Source organism: Oncorhynchus kisutch, linkage group LG11, assembly GCF_002021735.2.
Source record: "Oncorhynchus kisutch isolate 150728-3 linkage group LG11, Okis_V2, whole genome shotgun sequence".
In the NCBI taxonomy this organism is placed as follows: domain Eukaryota; kingdom Metazoa; phylum Chordata; class Actinopteri; order Salmoniformes; family Salmonidae; genus Oncorhynchus; species Oncorhynchus kisutch.
The window spans coordinates 68,046,834-68,052,833 of NC_034184.2; the positions used below are offsets into that span (position 1 = coordinate 68,046,834).

General features: G+C 36.9%; 1 long non-coding RNA gene across 3 annotated transcripts in view; it reads left to right on the forward strand.

Annotated features, from left to right (window-relative positions):
- Positions 1-4,531, forward strand: part of LOC109899361 (uncharacterized) — a 28,864-nt gene extending 24,333 nt beyond the window's left edge. For all 3 annotated transcript variants that reach the window (XR_004211740.1, XR_002256481.2, XR_004211741.1), the window contains 2 exons: positions 2,940-3,006; positions 3,353-4,531. This is a non-coding gene — a long non-coding RNA (uncharacterized LOC109899361). The remainder of the gene's footprint in view (positions 1-2,939; positions 3,007-3,352) is intronic.
- Positions 4,532-6,000: the final 1,469 nt, after the last annotated feature.

The window sequence follows — 6,000 nt, forward strand, 5'->3', positions numbered from 1 at the left end:
ATTGTTCTTTGGGTGTACAGTATATGAAGTGCACATAAGTTAATTAATTAAAGCCATACATTGAGTAATACATGTCACTTTCCTCAAGAAACTCATGCTAGAGGGACTCAATGTACGTTAGGAATATTAATGTTTTAAAATTAAATGTTAAGAAAAAACACTTACGTTATAAATGTTAGGATGTCACTTCTACCTTTTTTTGTTATAATAACCTGTATACGGTGCTGGCTAATCAGGTCAGAAAAGCCTGGGTAGAATACTATATAAGGTGCTGACCCAAGGGGCATCAGGTCTTTGATTTGTAGCAACACACCGTAAAAGGTCAAGATAGCTGTCAATGTGTGAGTGTGAAGCTGTCTACAAGCTGTCTACAAGCTGTCTACAAGGTGACAATATAGTGGTTGTCATCGCCAGAGAGAGTTCCCCTCCTTAGACATAGAGGAGCACCTTTGACTCCTACAGCTTTCACACCTTGAGCATTCAGCCTCAATGTTTCCTAATTAGCTTCCACATGCTACTTCTCAGTGATACTGTTAGGTGTCCAATTCCCAGCTGTCGAGAAATGAATTCCTGTCACTACAGGAGGAAATGCACACTGATCATGAAAAAACAGTGTGACCTTTTACCCTAAAACTATATCAGTAGATGGCTAAAAACAAATAGCTCTCTCTCTCTCTCTCTCTCTCTCTCTCTCTCTCTAAAAGAAGCAACGTTTTGTAAGTCAATACTTTCGCTGGCACGTTATTCTTTCCCTTGAGGATAATGTACAGTGGGGTCCGCTATTATTGACACCCCAAAAGATTCTTATGAATAAAGTAGTCAAAAGGTTTGTATTTGGTCCCATGTTCCTAGCAGGCAATGACTACATCAAGCTTGTGACTCTACAAACTTGTTGAAAGCATTCGCAGTTCGTTTTAGTTGTGTTTCAGATTATTATGTGCCCAATAGAAATGAATAGTTAATAATGTATTGTGTCATTTTGGAGTCACTTTTATTATAAATAAGTGTTATAATATGTGTTTCTAAATACTTGTGTATTAATGGGGAAGCTACCATGATTACTGATAATCCTGAATGAATCGGGAATAATGATGAGTGAGAAAGTTACAGAGGGTCAAAGATCATACCCCCAAGACATGCTAACCTCTCATCACTACCAATAACAGGGGAGGTTAGCATGTTTTGGGGGTATGATCTTTGACCTTCTGTAACTTTATCACAATTAATTTAGGATTATTGGTAATCATGGTAGCTTCCACATTAAAATAAAAGTGTTTAGAAACAGATTTCATTCTTATTTATAATAAAAGGGACTCCAAAATGGATTATCCGTAGTCATGGTATAAATTATCAATAATCATGGTAGAATCATTTTAGTATAAAATATATAATTTCCAAAAAATTCTGAGCATACAATACAGCGCCGTATTTGAATTAGACATTTTATACAGTCATTAATGCTCATCTTTATCAAGGGTGTCAATCATTTTGGATCCCGCTGTACATCCACTCCATGCATCAGCCAATATATTTCAAGCCTCTAAAATCTGCCATGATCCACAACATATTGACATAGTATTTGTATTCACTTGTATTTTGCATTAGTGCCTCTTACATACTATTGCCCAATGCTCTAGTATTTAACTTTTAAAAAACTGTTTTACATTGCACTTTGGTTTGATTTGACCCTCAAATGTTTCACTCCCCTCATTAAGCTCCGTACTTAGTCTCAGTACTTGAACAGTCTATTCTAGGCTCAACCTCTCTTTTTACTCCTCATACTCAGCTGTCCAGTCTGCTTGTGTTATAAGAACTGCCTGTCAGACAGAAGGAATGATGGCTGGACACCTTACCACTGCTCTGCTGTTGAAATGTGTAATCTGACCCTCCTTTGTATTTCAAAGACTGCCCTATAATTAGGATGCCCATGTGTCTGTTGTGACTCAAAGGTCATGGAGAACGCACCTCACTTCTCAGTGTTGTCTTTGTCCTTTCTTTGCCTTTCACATCTCTGACGCTATTAGGCTCGTGTTATTCACACACTGTAGATACGTTAACATAAAACTGTCATTGAAATATGTTAGACTCAATGTAACTAACTGATTGCTGGTTTTATCATTATTTAGAAAGTTGAACTTAAAGGGGCAGTCTGCAGTTGCTACATCATTTTTGGAGTTATACATTCATTATATGTACCCATTGATTCTTGAAGATTATAACTTTGAAATGCTTCATAAGCTTAGCTCAACAGTCGTACCCCATCAGAACCCAAAATATAAGCTTGTTTAACTCCAATGTTTGTAAACGAAGTAAATATAAACAACACTGTATCGCCTCAAAACATGGTTAAAACCATCATTTTGATATCATGGATGGTCAGTCCTGGCATCCATAGCTCTATCTATGAATTTGGGAGTAGTTACATTTCTCCAGCTCCATCCCTTTAGATGTTTACTGAAACAGGGGCAGGGACAAGCTTTGCTATTGTTTCAACTGCTGATTGCTGCTTTAAAGTGAAGGTTACAAGAAAGGTTGTTTTTTTTCCACCTGAATTTATGTTTTATCCCAATACAAAGGGTGCACATCTCTGTACAGCAAAGTAGCTAGCTACGTTTGTTCATTGATGGACACATTCTTTACTCTGTCATGCTGATATCCGCAGATACGGGACATTAGACAGTTAGGCAGAATTTTGTCACACTGTGTTAGTTTCGTGGGGAAACAAACATGCAATCTACTTTAAGAATCGTTTTATTTGTGGGGTAATGGAAAAATGGTTTTGATCTCCCTATGGAGTTACTGGAAAGCGCTGCACTATGACTTATTAACCATTAACAGGATGACACAAGTGTTTTGTTTGGACGCAGGCAGTTACTGTGTGATATTTACCTTATTTGTATGTATCATCAATCTCTCCTCCATGTGACTCACTGATGCAGGTCCAGCCTCTTGCATTGGGTGAATTCCTGTCTGGGACAGCAAGCATGACCACACACAAGAGAGATGGTACGAAGTGAACTGTCTTTGGTAGCATTAGATTATACACTATTATAGTGTCTGTTGTTTCATTTACTTGTAATTAGATTTGTTATGTCTTTAATTTCCGTCTTTTGATACAGATGTGTTGGTTAACAAGTTACCTTTTTTGCTTGTGTCACGCTTCAGCAGCAAGCACAATTGCCAGTTTTATTTTCTTATAACGTTGCATTTTTTTTAATAGAATTTACCAGAACGACAGATATTTATTGAATTAGCATCGGGACAAAGGGTGACTTTTAAACCAGTAGATCTGTATGATTCCCTTTGCTTTTTCCTCCATTTGATCTTACATTTCACCTTTCTTCTCTTTCAGCTGATTCCTTTTTCTTTTAAGTTCCTTCTTCCCTCAACATCTGCACATCAGCCCCAACCAGGAGGCTCCAACCAAAAAATTATTAAAAATGTGGGCCCAGTGTACACTTGTAGATCACCTTCAATGTAGTCTCAGGATAGTGTTTTCTTTCCACAGGGACCACAGAAGCATCTGAGCAGGATAATATAACAGGTAATGTATCGTTATTCTGAAAGGTATATTTTACCTCACTTCAAAAATATTAAGAAGGAATACAATCTGATACTTTTAATATAACACTACTACTCACAACCATTTTATGGCCAATTCACTATTCTAGGTCATTCTTGGAGTTGCCCCAACCTCCAGTCAATAACTGTGTAGAACATTTGCATTGTGTAGAATTTTGCATTGTATGGACTTCTTGCTTTATTTGACAAAGAACAACATTTAGTCTCTAGTGTAGCATTGCTAAGCAAGTGCACCTCTTGTTCTGAATGTACACTGCCTTCACTATTATTATTATGATTATTGAGTTCTCTAACTGGTTAGCATTACTCAAATTGATTTCAATAGAATATTGTCATAGAATAATGTTGTCATATGTATTCAAAGCTGTTAACAAGACACTGTTTGAATACAGTGGTCTAAAATGTAAGTACACTTCGGATGATGCAGATATGGAGGCTAAATTGTAATGACACGAAAAGGGTTACTGTTCAAGACAATGTATAGATACGGTCACACCTTTACCATTGTTGATGGCAAGAATACAAATTTCCCTCCCTCATATTCATAGTGTCATCTTTGTTTGGTATATAAAATTGGTAAATAACCCAATTCAATTTGAGACACACTGTAACTATTACTCACAATGTTATCAAAACTTAAGCGAGGTGTTAAATGTTTGTCTTTTACTATGATACCATTTGACGTATGTTATCTGTATTTTTTTTAAATTAAAATCAGTGTTTTTTTATATAATTGTGTTAAATAATAGTGCATTTTATTCTTCCAAAATGTCTAGAAATCCTATTCATAATGGCATCAACACCAACCTTGATATACCTTTGGCACAAAAGGTAACATTTTACAAGCAATATACAGAGATGCAATTTAAATGTACTTTATTATTTATTCTGCTCAGTAACATTTAGAAAAATTAAATAAATAAAGTCAAGAGATTTTCAGAGAAATCCATCTGAGAGCTTCTCTTTATTGTGTCCTTTCTGTGACTGAAGATGGATAGAAGGTTTCGAAAATGAACTACTGTATATTCTGAGAACATTTTTATTCTATGCTATGGATTTTCACATTTTAATGGGGCAACTCATTAAGTGTTTATTCCAAATTATACAACGAGTGGGTCTAATTCTGAATAATAAGTATTTAGTGAGCCAGCAATTGTGCATGTTCTCCCACTTAAAAAGATGAGAGAGGCCTGTAATTTTCATCATAGGTACACTTCAACTATGACAGACAAAATGAGAAAAAAAAAAAAAGAAAATAAGATTGTAGGATTTTTAATGAATCTATTTGCAAATTATGGTGGAAAATAAGTATTTGGTCAATACCAAAAGTTTATCAATACTTTGTTAAATACCCTTTGTTGGCAATGACAGAGGTCAAATGTTTTCTGTAAGTCTTCACAAGGTTTTCACACACTGTTGCTGGTATTTTGGCCCATTCCTCCATGCAGATCTCCTCTAGAGCAGTGATGTTTTGGGGCTGTTGCTGGGCAACACAGACTTTCAACTCCCTCCAAAAATTTTCTATGGGGTTGAGATCTGGAGACTGGCTAGGCCACTCCAGGACCTTGAAATGCTTCTTACGAAGCCACTCCCTGGCGGCGTAGTGTGTTACTGATGGTAGGCTTTATTACTTTGGTCCCAGCTCTCTGCAGGTCATTCACTAGGTCCCCCCGTGTGGTTCTGGGATTTTTGCTCACCGATCTTGTGATCATTTTGACCCCACGGGGTGAGATCTTGCGTGGAGCCCCAGATCGAGGGAGATTATCGGTGGTCTTGTATGTCTTCCATTTCCTAATAATTGCTCCCACAGTTGATTTCTTCAAACCAAGCTGCTTACCTATTGCAGATTCAGTCTTCCCAGCCTGGTGCAGGTCTACAATTTTGTTTCTGGTGTCCTCTGACAGCTCTTTGGTCTTGGCCATAGTGGAGTTTGGAGTGTGACTGTTTGAGGTTGTGGACAGGTGTCAAACATGTTCAAACAGGTGCCATTAATACAGGTAACGAGTGGAGGACAGAGGAGCCTCTTAAAGAAGTTACAGGTCTGTGAGAGCCAGAAATCTTGCTTGTTTGTAGGTGACCAAATACTTATTTTCCACCATAATTTGCAAATAAATTCATAAAAAATCCTACAATGTGATTTTCTGGATTTTTTTTCTCATTTTGTCTGTCATAGTTGAAGTGTATGATGAAAATTACAGGCCTCTCTCATCTTTTTAAGTGGGAGAACTTGCACAATTGGTGGCTGACTAAATACTTTTTTGCCCCACTGTATATCAGCTGTATTCTCACAGATGCTTCCATGGTTGTTTTGTGGTAACACATTATGGTGTTGCCACATCATGTATTATTACTTGCTATAAACTTTCTATGTGAGCATTTTTCAATAGGCTCCAAATGACTGATAATAACTGGCTTATT